General features: G+C 49.1%; 1 long non-coding RNA gene across 6 annotated transcripts; it reads left to right on the plus strand.

Annotated features, from left to right (window-relative positions):
* Window positions 1-7,464: 7,464 nt before the first annotated feature.
* Window positions 7,465-18,069, plus strand: LOC127384457 (uncharacterized). Of its 6 annotated transcripts, none has more exons than XR_007889423.1 (10): window positions 7,465-9,264; window positions 9,345-9,397; window positions 9,489-9,539; window positions 9,630-9,700; window positions 9,884-9,930; window positions 10,038-12,005; window positions 13,459-13,555; window positions 14,221-14,264; window positions 15,607-15,709; window positions 17,855-18,069. It is a non-coding gene; the product is annotated as an uncharacterized LOC127384457 (long non-coding RNA). The 6 variants fall into 6 exon arrangements; XR_007889427.1 differs by having other exon boundaries at window positions 17,858-18,069; XR_007889428.1 differs by having other exon boundaries at window positions 7,465-9,244.
* Window positions 18,070-18,761: the final 692 nt, after the last annotated feature.

Below are 18,761 nucleotides of genomic sequence, written 5' to 3' on the forward strand. Positions count from 1 at the left end.
AAGAAGACAATTTTTTCAGAACTAAAAAAGGACAAAGAAACTTTTGCCACATTGAGTGACTTAGGAGTGCTGATGACATTCTGTCTTCTGTGATTAATTTATTCCAATTATATGAAACCATTAAATAAAACCGAAGTCTAAAGTGTAAATGAGAGGCAGCACTGAAGCCACTGGTAGAAGAACACTGAGGACAGTCTCCATCTTCCTTCTAATTTAAGAACCAGAGAAACTTGGGTCCAGCCTCACTCTAAGTGGGAATTAAAAAACCCACATAAATGTGAATAATGAGTTTAAGTTAACAAAGCTTTACTGGGTAGCTGAGCCCCACAGTCCTACAGCTGTGAGGACAACTACCCTGACAGTGGTTTGTTCAAAGAGAAGCAGGGAGTGAAAACAAGAGAACCTTGATGTAATTACAAGCTATTGGCAAGGAAATGCACATAAACTGGTGAAAAAAGGTACCCACAAGCAGTGACAGTCAACAGGTTTAGGGACAGTAAAAACTCATCCTTTAAATTATTAAAGCATAAAAGCTACTCCTTAAATACATCAAAAACAAAAGACAATCTTGAAATAGTATAAATCTGCTATTTGCTTATAAGGAAAATATTTTCCTTAATGATGCAGAAAAACATGTTCAACAAATATTTTGAGCTGCATTTAGAAAAAAACACTAATTATTCTGTTTCCCAGTAGTAATTAGAGAGGATATTAACCAGCTAATAGGACTCTGAATTTTACATTTCAGAAAGAGGATCTTTTTGCCCAGGAGCTCTTTGAACCACTCCTGTTAACCTTTAACTCATCTCAGAGCTGTGGAAGTTCCAGAGTAACCATAATGTTCTTGTTTTAACAAAGAACATGCAAAATTATTCAGATAGCAACAGCTCATTTGTCATAATGCACATGCCAGGAAGTTCACAGAAACAGTGATATGCAGTCAACAAATCTTAATGTACTTGCATAATTATACAAAATAAATCTCATTGGTCAGTAGGTATTAGTAGGGTTACATCAGGGTATAATTTACCTCTATTCAACATTCAGTTCAAACACACTTGCTTGTAGCCACCGTACCACTCCAGAAAGCGATGGGACCCCTCAATGAACTGATGAAGAGCTTGTTAATGGAGAAACTGCAGACATCTATAAATGGTGTTTATTCAGTAAAATGTCTCTGCTGCAGTTATACAGCAATCTTTTTTAACTTAATTAGGTGGAAACCAGATGATACATAAAAATGTACCTCATAAAATTTGTAGAAGACATAAAAACTGACATTGCAAAGAAGAAATGAGGGCTTGTCACAGTTGCTCACCCTCCTCTGCTTATTTGCACACTGTGCCTTTTAAGATTGCCAACTGCAGGTAACCAGAAGGGCAGCAGAAGGTAAGAGTTGATGTCACCCCCAATTGAGGAAGTCCCCAGCCTGTGGGTGGCTGGCGGAGGGGTCAGCCTGCAGCAGCAGCACCACAGACTCACCCTTTGCCAGCACTCTTTCCAAAGCTTTTGTGAGCCACAAGTTGATGGAGGAGATGGATCTTGGCTCTCTCCCTGTCACTCCTGTGTCTCTGCTTTCATGCACTTATCAGATGGAGTTTCAAACTAGCTGGTTTAAAACATGCCATTTTCTGGTTAGCTCCCAGACCCTGGGAAATGTTAATATTCTCATGTGGAAGACAGATCAAGCTGCATAAATAAGAGGATTTAGTAGAGAAAACAGGCAGCAAGCCATGGAGAAGCCTGAGCTGTGAAGTAGCTGTGCTGTGTGGGTGGCCTCTGGTGTGGATCTGTTTGTCTACCTAGCCCAGAAAGGAAGGAATCTATTTAAAAATGTCAGGATGAACAGAGGAATAAAAACAAGCAAACAAAAAATATAGCATAAAATCAAGATACTGAAAAAAATAAAATTCAAGATCCTATATAACAGAAGATACTACATTTTCTCCTATACACCAGTGCTATAAACAATAATAAATAGGCAGCTTTAGGCTGGTGCCTTTAGTGACATAAAATCACTAAATCTTAGTACAGTCACTTAATCAGTGTTAAAATCACTCATAACCTTATACAGGGTTTTTTTTCTTAATAGGAGTTACAACATTATAGGAGTTTAGAAGAAGGCATTTTCTACTGAGTCACTAAAAATGATACAGCAAATGATTGTGAATGCTTGTCAGGAATTGTGTTGACAAAGGAAAACAAGGACAAGGTGGTGCATAATGCACGTGCCCAAGTGCCCCAATAAAACAACCAGCCAACTCATCAAACCTATCAAGCACACTCTGAGGAGAGCCCTGCCACCATGAGGGGCTTGTGTTTGAGTGATGTGCTGGAACTCTCAGAATTAAAACTTTTTAGGTATTGTAATATCTGTTTGATGCGATTCTATGTGTGGTTACTAGAGCCTCAGGGAGCATTTAGTCTATCTTGTCTGGCATCTTGATTAAGAAGCTAAAGTGATATGAAGTCAACATAGACTAAATGGATAAAAACGTGCATAATTCATAGGTCTCAAAACATAACTGCAGACAGGCAGCCAACCCTTAGGGTGCTTCCCTCAGTGCACAGGAGAGCTGCAGTTTGGCAGGGGATGATGCTGTGGAGAGCAGCCAGACCCTCCTCCAATCCCCCCCTCTTCAAACTGGTTTCCTCTGCTAAACAAAAATTGTTGCAAGAAACAAGGAAAAAACAAAGAGGGTTCTGGGCACAAGAATGTGGTGGGGGCTGTGTGTCCATACTCTTCCTGCTTCCTGCCTCCAAAGGCTCTCTTTTGAAGGTTGCACATGATACTGATGACCTGCTGCTGTTTATCTCAAGGGGTATAATTTCAGAAGCAGTCTCATGATAAGAGCTGTAAAACACATGTCATGCTGTATTAGGCATGTGGGATGGGTCAGTGAAACTTTCCTTCATATCACAGTTAGCATGTCATGCATTTTCCCTGTGAAAAGGTCAAGACTCACTTTTAAAGTATGAGGGCTTCCTGTCCCACAGCTTGACAGACTGCTCCTGAACCTCAGTGCTCTAGCCATGGCAAACCTTGTAATTTCCATCCTAAACGTGTGGTGTCTGGCCATTTTATACCATTGTTGCTGTGCCAGCGTTGTCTTTCTGTAACTTTTCTCCTGCCTCACCTTCTATGTATTTGTAGACAAAAATCATGTCCTTGCACAGCTTCTCTGTGGCTTTCAAGAGACAAGGCTTTTCTAGCTGCAGCTCATAAGACAGGCACTGTGTTCCAGCAGGAGAAAGTTATTTCATGTGAGGGTGGTGGATCACTGACCAGGCTGCCTAGAGAGGTGGTGGAGGCCCCATCCCTGGAGACACTCAGGGCTGGGCAATCTGATCTAGTGTGAGATGCAGAAACAGAGCATTAACCAAACTCTGACTTCAAATAGTTAACTGCTTGTAGGGTGTAAATCTCTCATCTGGGCCTACTGCTAGTGAGTTGTAAAAGCCTTTTGTGTGAGCTCATCTGTAGTTTTAGGGAAGAAATACAAGGGTGCTTGAAGAAGAAAGAAGCCATTAAACTGAGACTAGGGATGTCTGCTGTAACCAATTCTATTGCAGAAGCAGCAGAGATAAACAGAAGAGACAGAGCTCGGGCAAAGGTTCCTGTGAGGAAGACTCAAAGATGAAGTAAACGACCCCTAAGAGATGGTAATGGACTTAACACACATGCGGTAATGTGTGGACACTTATGTAAATGATTTCTCGGGAAACTAATGAATGTGTAAACTGTTTCTTAGAAATATTACACAGAATTAAGTATCAGCTGTATATATCTCTCTCACCTTACACTGTAAGGCACGCACATATTTGGAGGAGCTATCCCCTGTGCGTGAATAAAGAATACTGACTTCACACTGCTGGGTGAACTCTTTGTTTCAATGTCCCTGCTCATTGTAGGGGGGTTGGACCAGATGGCCTTTACAGGTCCCTTCCAACCCAAGACATTCTATGATTCTGTGATTATTGTAGTAACCCTTTTCTGTGGCTGCTCAGATTTGAAAATTTCTGTACATATTTCATCTTCATTAATAGTTTATTCGAATGACACAAAGCATTTCAGATGGCATCTCACAAATTTATAATGGAACTGATACTTCCCCATCACTATTGAATGGCATTTGTTAAACAAGGCAATTGAGAATATGCAATACTTTTAACTCAGATGATAAACTGAAGCATGCAATTTAGTATAGGTGTTTTTTTCAATGACTTTCAATTTTCCTAAGGTTTAGCTTAGGATTTCTCAAGTCTGGAAGTTGTCCTCTAGAGGTTTTATAAAAGAATAAACAAATCTCACTGTGCAGAAGTGGCAGAAGCACAGTTTATGTGTCAATGACGTTAATAACAATTCTTGTTAATCAATAATAAAATCCCTACAATCCCAATGCTTGCTGCTGCTTGGAGACACAGTTCTGTGCGTTTCGACCATGTGCTACAACTCAAACCCCTTCTATCCTGGATGTGACCATGTCCAGTCTCGCTCTTAACACTCTCACAGGGACATCTTTCCCGTCCCCCTGCTTTTCAGAGCTTTAGAACGCGGTGCTACCGACTCCCCGTCCCGCGGGACGAGGCGGCGCCCCAGGCCCGTCCCCCGCCCAGGGCAGCGCGGCGGGGCCCGCAGCTCCCGGGCGGGCTGGTGCTTCCGTGGGTCTGTGACACGGGAGACGCACCTGCACGTTCCCCCAGAGATGGAATCACGGGGTCATTTAGGTTGGAACAGACCACGGAGTCCCACTGTTCCCAACACCACCGGGTCCCCCGCTAAGCCGTGTCCCCGGGTGCCACGGCTCCAGACACGGGGAGAAGGGTCGGAGGGAGCTTCATCCCAACCCCCGGGGCCCCGCAGAGCGTGTGCCCGGGGCAGCCGCGCTGGCCTCAGGCCGGGAGAGCCGGCCCGGGGCCCGGGCTGCGGCGCCCGGTGTCCCGCCGGGGTTACCTGCTCCGCGGTGCGGGCGATGCCCGGAGCAGCAGCGCGATCCCGCGATCCCGCGGTCCCGCAGCTCGGGCCGCCCGGCCCGGTGACCCCGCGGGTGCTGGGCCCGAGCTCCCCGGCGCCGGCGGGCGTGTCTCTTGGGAGGGGGAGGCACCGGCAGAAAAGTCAGGGACGCACAAGGGTTGTGAAACACCCGCCAGAATTCTGAGTGAGGAGAGATGGAACAGAGTCTGATTCCTTCGCTTCTAAAATAATGGCTGAGGGGGATATGCAGTGGAGCAGTTTAAGGTTGTGAACGGTGCTGAGAAAGCAAACGTAAGGGCTTATTTATCTGCACAAAAGAGGTAGGAGAAGTAGAATAAAATCTGACACAAGTTTAAAACGAAGAAAAAAAAAAAAAAAGGCATTTTCTCAAGTATAAGAGTGTAATTAACATAGGATGGTGTGGAGGCCGAACACATGAATGAGTTCCAAATGGTTTTGAAACTTCTTCATGAAATGAGACTCCATCAAACTGACAGATGCAGTTAAAAAAAAAAAGTAGTTCCTAATCTGAAGATGTTTCAGTGGAATTCTCACCTGTGCTTAGCTCTCGTATTCCTGCTGTCAGCATCTGCTCCTGAGTGCAGCCAGGAGCACCGTACCGGGCAGGCAGGGCCTTAGCTGGACCAGGCTGAGTTACCGTGATTGGCAGCAGGCCCAGGGTATTATTTGCCAACTGCTATGAAGTTTCTGAATATATGGAATTAATAGAATTTATTATAGCCAAGGAGTTATAAAGAAAATACAGCTGCTTTCAGGAGGCTAGTGTTTTTGGTTTGTACACGGTGAGAGTAGAAGTGCAGCATGAGAAGGAAAAAAAAAGGCAACAAAAAAACAAATCTGCAGACAGAGGTTGTATTTTAAGGCTTATTGTAATTAAAAGCTGAGTGGATGACACTGAATGAGAAAGGGGCGATAGGTGAAGGATGTACCAAGTCCCCATCTGTACTGTAGAAGCTTAGTCTGGTAGGAGGAAGGGGATGTGCCCCCTCTGGTCTTCAAGAATCTAAGAAGATGATACAAAAAGGAGAATAACTCCCCCACACCTTTTTCTTTTTCTTTTTTGTTTTTCCCAGTGAACAGGATGAGTCTCAGTGGTGTCTGGATAAAAGCTTTGTAGTAATGAAGCACTAGGAGTATATTACCTGAGGAGACTATGGCATCTTTCATTGGAGGTCACAGAAGTGGTGGTGATATCTACCAGGAGTAAGAAAGAAATTAGTTGGAGATGATGGGAGTGAGGAAATAGAATATCAAGCATCTGTTTCCTGGAGGATTATGCAAAGTCTGTTAAATATTCTGTGCATCCTTTCACTTTCCATAGTATACTGGGTATGATTTCACTGAGGAGGGAAAAAAAGTCTTACAGGCAAAGGCCTGTAGGAGGTAGTAGCTGTTGCTGTGCATAAAATTATTCCCACATTTTGGATGTGTATATCAGCTTCTAAAAATTGCTGTGCTCGGTGCGCAGAGCGGGGCCCGGTGCCCCCGGGGGCCCGAGCGGCGGGTGCGGGCCGAGGCCCCCGGCAGGGCGAGCGAGCCCCTCCGGCGGGTGCGGGGGTCTCCTGGCTGCCCGGGACGGGCGGGACGGGAAGCTTCGAGCCGCCCGCTGCGGCAGGTCCCGTTCCGCTGGGGGGGAGCCGGGCCGGGGCAGCCCCGGGGCAGCGGGGGCAGGGGAGCGGGGCAGGGGGCGGACACCGCCGGGCACGGGCGCCGGGCACCTCCCCGCCCGGCCAGAGCCCCCCTGAGCCTCCCCCGGCCCCGCTCGCCCCGGGCAGCCCCAGCCCCTCCCCTGCAGCCGCTCCCCGAGCCCCCTCCTGCCCCGCCCGCTGCCCGCGGAGCGTGTCCAGAAGCCCCGCGCGAGGAGGGCCCGGCCGGGGCAGCGGCGGGAGCGGCGGGCACCGCTGCTGCTTTCCCTCTCCGGGGCCGCGCTTGCCCCTTCCTGCCCCGGGGATGCCCGTTTGCATCTTGCCTGGCTCTGACACAGCGAGACCAGTAATTCTGAGATCCCTTTAATAAATCTGTTAATCTCAGTTGTTCTCGAGAGATAGTTCCATGGGAGGTTTTCTCTTGGGCATGTCCTCACTGCTGTCTTTTTCCCCAGAGGCAGGTGACAGGACCAGGTGCTGCTCCTCCAGCCCCTTAATTCCAGCTGGTGTTAATTCCTGCCCCTTTCCCGGGGGGTTGTGGGAAGGGCGGTGGGCAGGGCCCGGGGTATATGAGCCACTAAGGCTGGGAAGCTTAGTCTGCTCTGGGGTGTACTGAGGTTGGAGCTCTGCTGTGCCTGCAGCTGGTGGCAGCTTTAGAGCTGCAGAGGAGCCTGGTGACTGCAGAGCTAATGTAGTTGATCAATGATCGGTGGAGTTTTCTTTAAACAAGAGGAACTGAGACTCTTGGCCCCCTGAAAGCTAAGTTGAGGGATGGGTGCTGGGAAGGGCTTGGGGGAGGAAGGGACAAAGTTGGGAATTGCAGGGAGGAGTTTTAAAGTCAAGAGCTGGGGAGAGGGCTGTCTGGGAACTGTCCCTTTGGGCAGGTAAAGGCAGTGGGTTACTCTTCAGCGTGATGTCAGTGTGTGCCAGGCAGGGCAGCTCCAGCCTGCGTGTGTCATGGTGTAGTTTGTGTGGTCTGTTGTCTTTTGTGTCTCAAACCCTCCTTGGGTCCCAGTCTCCTCTTTGTGCTCCAGGAGCACAGCACTCATCTTGCAGCCCATCCTTAGGTCTTGAGCATCATCTGTGCTCACCCTCGTAGTGCCCGTGGGGCGCTGCTTTTCTTGCCTGAACTCAAAAGCCCCGCTGGGCCTCGCGACTCGGGTGTCTCCTCTTGATCCTCTTTTTGCGCCGGTGTTGCGGTCGGTGTCGTCAGCCCCGCTCTGGAGGCTTCTCTTTCACAGGGAGAATCTCTTTTTTTTCTGGGCATTCTTCCCTGTGTCCTTGCATTCTTGGGTCTTGCCAAGGCTTCTCATGCATCCCTCTGTTTTGATTCTGACTGTGGCTTCTTGTCATGGTTTGCAATGTTTGACCTTTCTCTGGGGCTGCCTTACGGGCTCCTTACTGCTGAAATCACAAGTGAATTGAGTATAGGAATATTGGGACTAATGTGTTAATTAAAGGGATATCAGTTCAAATTGCATGCCTGTTAAAGGCTTGTGCAAACTGACATCTGCTTGACCTAAGCGACTTGACTTTGGACTGGACTTGTGACTTGACTTAGCCTGAGTGTCTGGAGGGATGAGGCCTTAGGCTGCGATTCTAATTAATCTTTCGCTGAACTCCTGTGATGAGCCTTAGTTAGACCTTGACTCTACCAGCTGTAATAATATGGAAACAAGATGTGGGCAAGATAATTACCCAAGACGATCTTCTGAACTGGGAAGATGCATTGACTGAAAGTTAAGTGGGAGCAATTGGACAAAAGCAGAATGTGGGAGACTTTTCCAGCTGAGAAACAAGTGGAAGAGAGCAAGACTGGAAGCACCCAGCTCGAGCTGCAGTAAACTGGTTCTGTGGCAGAACTGAGGGTCTGAGCTTCTCTCTCAGGTTGGAGGTGAAGACTGGATCCAGCTGCACCTAGGCTCTGCCCTGAGAAGAAGCTGAGAAACCAAGGAGGTCCTGTCTGAAGCTCACAACTCGAAAGGAGGGACTTTCTGGACTCTTCAACGCTCATCTCATGCTTGCAGTCCTGTATGTCTTGCCACCTGGTGGCATCTGCATTGGAGAAGGAGTTTTTTTGTTGCTGGGAGTTTTCTCTCATGCTTGTGTCACATCCTTTGTGTTTGTGTGTTGTGTCTCTGTGCTGTTGGGTTGGAGCTGCTCTTTCTGGAGGCTGTAGCAACTGTGGGGTTGGGAGAAGAATAGCAAGGAGAGCCTGTGGTTCGTGTTGCTGTGCTATCTGTGCCTGTTGGGGTGCAGATGGAGCATTTGAAGTGAAGTAGCAGCCCTCAGCAGGGGAAGGTGGCCATTTTCATAGTGTTTTTGAGAGGGGGTAGCTGGAGCCACCTGGGAGAGGCTGCTGGAGCCATAGCCAAGCAGGTTGGGTGTCCAGGGTGTTAAGGCCTGACTGTGTGGGGCGTAATGTTAACTTGGTTTTTAGCTCCCTTGTAGGTACTTAGGATCTCGAAGATGTTCCTAAATGGGAATCTCTGGAATTGCATCCGGCTGATTGCTTGTTACTGCTTTTTCAGATGCAGGGAGAGGAGCCACACAGCAGAGGGTGATGGAGGAGAGGAGCAGAGCGTGGTGAGGAGCTGGGTCGGTGCGTATTGAAGAGTCTGGGTGAGTTGTCCCCTGGGTTGTGAGGGAAGGTGTGACTGATGTCTCTATCAACTGGCTCATGGTTTGGGTCTGTTTTGTAGGTGCAAAGCACGGAGGGAAGCGGGAGATCTGCACGGGAGGTGACTCGAGCAAGGTCAGTGACGACTAGCAGGCTGAACTGGCAGTTGTTTTCCAGGTGTTGTGTTGTCAGTGTGTGATGAGCATCCCTTGTTTGTGTTTTCCAGGCGGCACACAGGGCTGGACATGGCACCCTGTGACCATCAGAGGGCAGACAGGTGAGTCACGAAGGTGAGAGTGGTAGATGGGAATAGCTGTGGGCAGGCTGTGGGCTCGGGCAGTGTCTCAGCCTGTGCTGTTTGCTTCAGTTTTGCAGCCTTGGAGCAGTGGAGCAGCATGCCAACGGGCCATCTGTGGAGATGACACAGGTGTCAGCCAGGTTGGTGTCTAGGAGAAAGTTACCTGTGGGAACTCAGTGAAGCATCTACCTTTTGGGTGTGTAGGTGCTGTGCAGGCTGCCGTTGGGGTTGGGTGGGTGTTTGGGGTGAACCAGGGTGGTAGAAAGGAGGGTTGTGGTACTTGTCACAAGCACAGCAGTGATTTGGGTCTTTTGGTATCTTAGATGCCGCAAGCAAGGATGGCCTCAGCATCAGATTCTGGAACCAGCAGGTGAGCAGAACACCATGGGGGTTCTGAGCAGGGGATGTTGAAGAGGTTGGCAGTGGCTGATGTGATGCTTATCAGTACTAATTGTGAGTTTGTTGTTGTTTTTCCAGATCACTATGAGGAGCCTGGCGATGGCAGGAACATCCCAGCAAGGATGGCTTGTCGAGGAGGAAGGCTGCGGAGCCCTGGCCATCTGAAAGCTAAGTGGAGGGGCTGGGAGGAGGGGACAAGGTTGGGGATTGGAGGGAGGGGTTTCAAAGTTGGTGTAGGGGAGAGGACTGGCAGGGCACAGTCCCCTTGGGGCAGGCAAAGGGACGGGTTACTCTTCAGCACAATGTCAGTGTGTACAGGGCAGGGCAGCTCCAACCTGTGTCTGGCGTGTACTTCGTGTCGTCTGTTTTCTGTGTCTCAGACTGTATGTTCTTTGGCTCTTGGTGCCTCCATAGCTCGGTGACCAGCAGGCACCTCAGTAGCCCTCCCAAGAGTCCAGAATGCATCACTTCACAGGCACAGAGCCTGTTGAGCCCTTCTCATCTCACAATTACAGCTTGACGTGTGGATCTCTTTGGCGTGTGCCACATCCTGGCTGTTTCTGAGCGTTCATCTCTTGCGGTGGCCAGCCAGGTGCTGCCCGCAGCTCTGCTCTTGAGTCTTCTGTTTCCACAGAGTCATTTTCTGGGGTTTCATCCCCATGTCCTCACTGGTCTTGGGTCTTCAAGCATGGCTTCTCACACATCCCTTATTCTGGCTTTGATGGCAGCTTTCTCTTGTGTGTGGATGCAATCTCCTCTCCTTGGCAGGTCTGCTTTAGAGCATCCGTGCCATCGTGGCACCGCAGGGCTTCTCTGCCAGCATCATCTTCCCTATGGGAATCTTTTACTGAGCAAGGACAAGAGACTTATAGAAAGTTACAAAGGTCTTGTGAAACAAAGATCCTGATCTTGTTGAAACAAGAAGATGGGGAAGTACGTGCTTTTCTTAAAATGTGGCAGAATTGCCGCAGTTGCTGTAGCTGAGTGACGTCTGCTCGTGACAAAATCAACAATATGGAAACCAGACCTTCAGCATTTAGGCTGCCCACCTCCAACTGAAGACCTACGCACTGTGTGTGCTGTACCTTGAAATCAGAGTGAGAAATTCACTAACCAATCAGGGTAGAATAACTGTGAATATGTATTTGGTGGAGGAAGCTAATCAAAAGTGTGTGAATGTGTAGAGTTTTGTGACTTCAGGGGGCAGCTTTGTGTCTTACCGCCTCTCGCCCTGTGTTTGCCTAAACAAATGAAATAAATGAAAATACCTTGGCTCTGTATGTATTTTGGCATCTTGCATAGTAGGTGAATGACCCCACTTTTGGTATAATGAGGTATAACACTCGGGGCGTCCGTGTGTAGTCCTGGTCTGTGTGTGAGGGTTGGAGCTGCCCTGCCCAGGGATGCAGCAGTACTGATGACAGGGTAGCGTAGCTTTATGGGGGTGTGGAAGTAAGTTGGTTTGGACCAATTCTGTTGGCAGAGACCATACGGTCCATCTCTGGGCAAACAGGTGTAGGCAGCTGCCACAGTTGTGTTCGCTTTTCTTTACAGTCCGGGGCTAGGATTGGATCCAGCCGCACCTAGGCTCCTCTGAGAGGAGTTGAGAAAGCAAGGGGGTCCAGTCTGAACCTCGTGACTGGTTGGGAGCAGCAGTTAGTGTGGAAGGGGAGCGGGTCAGATCTGGAAGCTGCCTTAGCTTGCACAGATGGGGCTCCCTAGCTGGGTTTTCTTCTTCTAGCTGTAGTGAGAAGGTATATGCAAAAGGCAGAGAGACCTCTGGCCTCACCAAGCTACCTGTGGTTGTGCGGGTGACTTGCTTTACAGGGTGTGTTTGTGTTGTTTCAGATGCAGAGCAACAAGCAGCGCGGCCAAGGGCACGGAAGAAGGGAGCAGAGTGCCGGCTGAAGAAGGACAGTCATGCAGCTCCGGAGTATCGGCAGGACAGCTGGTGGCTCTGACAAGCTTGAGCTTCTCTGGCTGGATTTTCTGGGTGCAAATCCAAGTGTGAAGTGAGATGTTATCAGCAGAGTGGCCTCTGGCAAGGTGAGTGATGGATGGGGTGCTGAAGCAGCAGGTTTGAGGGGCTGTGTTATGCAGAGGGACAAGCCAAAAGGCACGGAGGGAGCAGAGTGCTGGAAGGTGACTTGGCTGACCGTGTTGGAGGGAAGAAGCAAGTGGTGGCTGTGTTGGCTGCCTTCTAGGTGTTGGGGTTTTTATTTTGGAGGCACAAAGCCAGGAGCAGAGCAGGACATCAGCACTGCAGGTGACTTGGGGGAGGTGAGCAGTGACTAGTGGGCTGAAGTAGCAGGTGTTTTTCAGGTGTCATGTTGTCAGTTGTTTTAGGAGCATCCCTTGGTTGTGTTCATAGGTGGTACACAAGCCCTCCTAGTCCCCCGGGGTCCCCACCTGGATGGTTCAGGATGGCCTGGTGCTGTGCATTGCATTTCCAGAGACAAACAGCAGCTTGGCAGCTTGTGGTCAGGACTCTGGAGAGATTTGGGAAGGCCCCAGAGCACCTTCTGCATCCTCTTACAGTCAGCATGTGAGTGAAGTGATGCAGGATTCCCACCTCTGTGCCAGTCCCGCATGTCATCCTCTTCCCCTGTGGTTCCAGACTGTCAGCATGGGAGAGACTTGCTTCCCCTCCAGGTCTAAGTGTTTCCCAGTGCATGAGGGACCTGCCACAGAACCTAAGCTTTCCTATCGCATTGATTGAAGAGCTGCATAACACTTAGAGCCTGGTGTAGGTTGGCTTCTTCCTGCTAAGAAGCCATTTCTTCACAAAATGCTTTTCTTTGTCTAAGATGGAGACATACAAGTAGCAGTGACCAGATCTGTGCTGGAAAATGGACTTAATGGAAAGTACCAAACTTCTCTTTTGTTGCAATCCGTAATGATTTTTTTGGCCTCAAATGTTTTTTTTGTACTGCTTCTCAAACACACTTTCCCAGCCTTTTTTTAATAATTTAAGCAGACATTGATAGAAAAACTAGCACTCAGAATATTGATGGAAAAAGAATTGTGCACAATTTCAGAACTTCACAGACTTGTTTATAAGACTTACTTATTTGAAAAAGTGACACACTTGTTGCTAATCAATTAATAACACATTATTTTTCACTTCATAATGGAGTCACAAGCTGCTGTCGTCAGACCCTGATCTCTGGGAGGCTCTTTGTAGAAAATCATGCATAGGAATAGGATCATCCTCTAGGAAAGCTGGAAACACTGTGGTTCATAAGTTGGATTTTTTTGTGGAGTAAAACCTGGCCGTGTTGGGCAAGCCTCCTGGAAATACCCCTGATTTCCTAGGAACTTGCTGGAGGAATCCCAAGGCAGAATGACCATGACACCTGAAGCAGATACCAGCCACCGGTGTGTTCAGATGCTGAACAAATAATTCTCATACTCCCTTTCAATTGTTGGAAACCTGCCAGAGTTAAATCCCATCTTTCATTTCTGGAGCTTTGCTGTTTTCCTTATTTTTCTGCCTCAGGTGCATGATCTGAGGTGTTAATTTGAACTTGGACTGGAAGATACAGTTAAAATACTCATCTTTATGCAGAAAGCAACCAGTGAAGACATTCCCAAGTGTAAGTATGGTAATTAATAAGATTATAATAATGAGAAAATTACAGTTTCTTCTGGAAATCACTAGCAAGTTACAACCAAAGAAAGAAGTGGATGTCAGGATAAGGGATCCTATGACCATATGGCATTGGAAGACATGGATTAGGATTTCTGTCTGTGGTTTGGCTTGACAAAACCAGTGTGGAAAAGACAGCTGAGGAGGTTCTGCTCCTCTGTCTCATGACAGAAGAGGAAAATGCATAATGAAATGTGAAACTCTGAAGTAGCTCAGTGAGTTTCAGTGTTCTGCTTATTATAGGGACAAGTGAAATTCCCCATATAGATTCTGTGCTTTAAAAAGCAACAGTTCAGATGAACAAAACTGATCTCAGCTGATGCATTTCTTTACCAAGTGGGGTTCTATGGTCTCTTTGAGCAGTCTATCAGCTGAACTGCTGGGATTTTCCATTTATTCTTTTCTTTTTAAGTTGATTTTACATGACTAAGAGTGAGTTATGTGGAAAATCAGCTCCAGGAAGCTTATCTCAGTGAAACCCAAGAAAAGGTAACGTGCATAAATTAGGATGAGGTATATCCCGAGATAAACTTTATTAATCAGGTTAAAAGAAGATACAGAGACCTGAGAGTATTTTAATGTTACATAAATAATTTTTTATTTATATAACAGCATTGCCTGACTTGGTTTGTTTCTCCATGCAGAAAAACTCATAGGTATGGAAAGCAAAATGCTCTGGTCTTAAGAGGCAGTATGGGTTACTTTAATATATGCCAATTGGTGTGGGGAGAAACTCATTCTATTGTAGTAAAAATATCTCCATCTTAATAGACCTAGCAGACTTTATTTGTTTACAAAAGCTTTAGTACCAAAAAATACATTAATAAAAGAGGCTAGAAAAACATATTGGAAATATTAGTCTGTACTTGCAAAGGATTCTTTTAACAATTTTAAATAAAGATTTTCCAGAATTTGGTGGGGGGGGAGAAAAAGAAATTTACCTGGAAAACCATGCTGACTGCAAGAGGAAGAACACCATTTGGCATCTGATTTTTTTTTTTTTCCTGTTTTTTGTTACCTAACCAAACACTTTCACTTACTGGTTTTATCAAAGCTAAAAGAAATTGTCAAAACATCCCCCACTAATTTGGAATTAGTTTGTTGTCTAATCTAAAATACTCTAACCTCTGTCTCTGAGCAGGGCTTGGCCTGCTAAAGTCACAGCTCTGATCTTGAGGGAGTGAGTCCTCAGAGAAGAGCAGGGACAGGACTGATGTCATTCACAGCAATTTTTCCCTGGCTGCCTGGAGCCTGATAGCTGGTTCCAGGTCTTCTACCTTCAGCAGGGATCAGTGGGAATCTCAGCAGGAGGTTTAAACACCCCCCTCTGTCTCCCAGCAAAGGTCTGCTGCTGTGTGTTCACATCTCCTTCACACTTCCCCTGCTCCTGCATTTTCTCCAAGATCTTTTCTCCTCCTCTTTTGAGGAAGATGCCAGAGTGACAGTAACAAAAGCTGGAACTTTAGGTAAAAATACATTCAATATTTCTGCAGGTCATGGACTTCTAGGCAGTGTTAGGTGCTTGCTGTAGCTACAGCCATCTCCAGGTTTTCTCTTAACTTTCTGCAAGGGAGCTGTGCACAGTGGTAAATAGCATGATGCAAATCAGACTCACCATAAACTCCTGTGAGATGTGCAGTTGTTGTACAGAGCATCTTTGAAAGGGGAGCAAAAGCAAAGCTCAAGGGATGACATGATACCTTTCTAATGGTTTCCTGACTGATTTGCATGTATGCAGATTTATGCATTCTGTTTGTATGTACTTGTTTCCCAAAGCTCTGTATGATTAATTTATTTCATCCTGGTTTTGTAGTAGCTTGAAATTTATCCATGCACTGTTCAATATCTGGTCCTATTGCCCTCAAAAGTGTTGATGTTCCTCAATCACATTCAGCTGTTCCCCCTAAATGACTTCTTCAGGATCAGGTTGGAAGCACCTGAAGAACAGAAACAGTCTTTTCTTATGCTGTACTGACAGGTACATTTTCACTTTGTCAGTTAAAAGGTAACTAGGTCCACAGATGAGGCTCTGGAGGAATGGTTCAAGATGCAGCTTCTCCCAGCTCAGATGCATTACACAGACTTGCAGGCTGCTGCTGAGGTAAATCCTTTTCTTATTTTCTCCCCCTCAACAGCAGAGTTCAAAGCTCTTCTAATTGCAGGGGACCTTGGGTGGTTCTTCCTGGAGAAATTAAGTGGACAAATTAAAATGCAGCTTTTATGGCATTTTCACTGACACCTCTTGTGCCTGGAGGTCAAATGTTTTCACTTATTTATGGAACTTGGCATTGTTATCCTGAAGTAGAATTTGATTGTTGTTGTTATTATTTCTACTCCTACTGTTATTGTTACTTTCTTTTTCTGTCTTGTTCAAGTTAGCAGTTTAGATGCAGAGCAACACAAGCATGCTTGCTTTCTTTAGGAATTTCTTTCTTTCCAAATGTATGTATTTATTTCTAAATCTTTCTTTCTTAATATCTTTATAAATTTCTTTATCTCTGAATTTATTTCTTCCTTTCTCTCCACATGGCTTTCCCTCTACAAAGTAACTTCTCTTTCTGGCTGCATCTTTTCTTCCTTGCTTTCTTGCCCCCTTTCCTGCTTTAGCACCCCCGTTCCGTCTGTCTTGCCAGCCCCCCCCCCCCTTCCCGGCTTCCCCCCTTTCCCGCCCCTTTTCTCGCTCCCCCCCCCCTTTCTTACCCTCCCTCTTTATTTCTCTCTCCCGTCCCCGCCGGGAGGGGGGGGAGGGGTCGGACGGTTGGGGGGGGGCGCCTGAGCGGGGGTCGCGCGCCTGCGGGGGGGGGGACCCGCCCGGGGAGGGGCGGGGCGGGCGGGGCGCGTGCCCCCTGCGGCGGGAAGCGCGCGGGCGTCTCGCGGGGGCGTCTCTAGCGGGGGCGGGGGGAGCAGCGGCCGCGAGCGCGGGGCGGGAAGAGTCGCGCGCCTGGGGGAGGGGGAGAGGGGAGGGGGGAGAGCGCGTGAGGGGGAGAGGAGGGCGGGAAGAGCGCGAGAGGGAGAGAGATCGATCCCTGAGGGGGAAAGGGGAAGGGGAAGAGCAGCTGAGAGGGAGAGGAGAGGGGGAAGATCCCTGAGGGGGGAGAGATGGATCCCTGAAGGGGGAAAGGGGAAGAGCACCTGAGAGGAAGCAGAGAGGGGGAAGAAACCTGAGGGGGAGAGGTGGATCTTGGAGGGGTAAAGGGAAAGGGAAGAGCACCTGAGAGGAAGAGGAGAAGGGAAACATCCCTTAGGGCAGAAGAGCACCTGAGGGGAGAAAGAGAGGGGGGAAAGATCCCTGAGGGGGAAGGGGAAGATCCATGAGGGGAAAAGCACCTGAGGGGAGGAGGGTGGTCAGGGGGTTGGTGCAGCTTGTTGAGGATCTGAACTCTTCTGGGGATGGATGGTCAAGGGTCGATTGTTGCCTTGGGCCAAGAGCATTGCCAGTTCCTTTGGCCAGGTTGGGCTGGCCAGAGAGAGGGGCAACCCTGGGAGGAGGCTGAGAGCCACCGTCTCCACAGCCCGGGGGAAAATGGGGCTCCTGAAGCCGAGGTGTTGTGCTGCAGGCAGGAGGGCCAGCCTGTAAGCTGGGCTTAGGTCAGAGTCTCGGGCTCCCTGAGGTTTCTGGGGAGCGCCGAGCCGAGGGGGAGCAGCCTGTGAGCAGGGCTGTGCGCATCCCCTGCGGCTGGTGGGAGGTGCTGGGAGGGAGAGTGGGAGGGGACCCCCTGTCATCAGGCGGGTCTCTCTGGGCCCGGCCTTTCAGAGGCCTTGGGGCAGGGTTTGTGGGGCAGGGGGTCTGCTCCCCCTGTCCTTGAGGCTGGGGCCCCATCACCCTGTCTCCACCTCCTGGCTGCTGAGCGCTGATCCTTTTCGTGGGGGGGAAGGCTGAGCTGTCTGGCTCCCCAGGTGTCGTAAGCAGGGCTGAGCAGCCTCTGGCTGCTGCTTGACTTGCTCAGCTGCATTTGCCCAGGGTGCCCCCCTCGGAGCCCACCTTCAGCACCGTCTGGAACTTGGCAGGCGCCCGGAGGCGCGATCGGATGAGAGAAGCAGATTGGCGAGGTTTTTTCCTGGGGGGGCTGTGGTGTGGGGGGTGGTCGCTTCTTGATAGGGGATGGGGGGTAGGAGTAGGAGAAGGGCCAGGGATCAGGTGGTGCTGTGCAGAGCTTCTGTGCAGGGGCCGGCTCAGCACCCCTCTGTCCTCCAGGCAGAGGAGCAGGGACTTCTTGGTCTTGACCTTGTCCTTCTGTTTTGACAGCAGCTGCTGGTGGAGAAGAAAGAAGAGTCATCCATCACGTGGGGAAGGAACCGTGAGTCAAGAACAAGCGAGAAGAGAAGAGGAGCAGAGGACTGAAGGGGAGGAAGGAGAAAGGCACTGTGGGCAAAGGGCCCTTGTGTCCAGGACCTGTCAGTTGTGATGCTCAAAAGACTGGCAGAGAGCGCTCCCTGCACTCCAGCAGGGCCTGATGGACTTGGCCTTGGTTGGTCACGGTGCTGCCTGCCCGTGCCAGGTCTTGCTGCTGTCTCGGCTGTCTCACAAGGAGATGAGATGGTGGCACGCTGGGTGCCAAGCGGTGGTGTGGGGGGGCGGGAACAGTGGTCCCGTGAATGTGTGAGGGGGAGAGCGGGAAGAGCGTGGGAGGGGAAGAGGAGAGCGGGAAGAAGCGGGTCAGCGAGTGCCGTGGGATTCAGTCACCATCCTGGGAGGTGCCATGGCCCCAGGAGTAGCAGACTCCTGATCAGGTGAGAAAAGCGACGCGTTAATCCCAACTTTGTCTCTGAATAATGCTCCACCTCTTTCCCACCACTCCTCTTTCTTTCAGGCCAACTCTTTCTAAATTTCTGTCTAAATTTGTCTCTCATCCCTCTCCTCCCTCTCGCCCCCTACCTCTCTGTTGCCCCTCCTCTCTGTCCCCTCCTGCCATGTCTCTGCCCCCCGTGTCCCCCTCTCTTTCTGTTCCCCCTATCTCTGTCCCCCCGCCCCGCCCCCCTTTCTGTGCTCCTCCTTGTCTGTCCCCTCCGCTTGTCTGTCCCCCCCGTCTGTTCCCCTCCTCTGTCTCTCCCTTCCTCTGTTCCCCCTTCTCCATTCCCCATCTGTCACCCCCTTTCCCCACCCTCTTTGTTCTTCCCTCCCCCTTATCTGTTCCCCCCTCTCCGTCCCCACC

This window comes from Apus apus, chromosome 4 (assembly GCF_020740795.1).
Source record: "Apus apus isolate bApuApu2 chromosome 4, bApuApu2.pri.cur, whole genome shotgun sequence".
Classification (NCBI taxonomy): Eukaryota; Metazoa; Chordata; class Aves; order Apodiformes; family Apodidae; genus Apus; species Apus apus.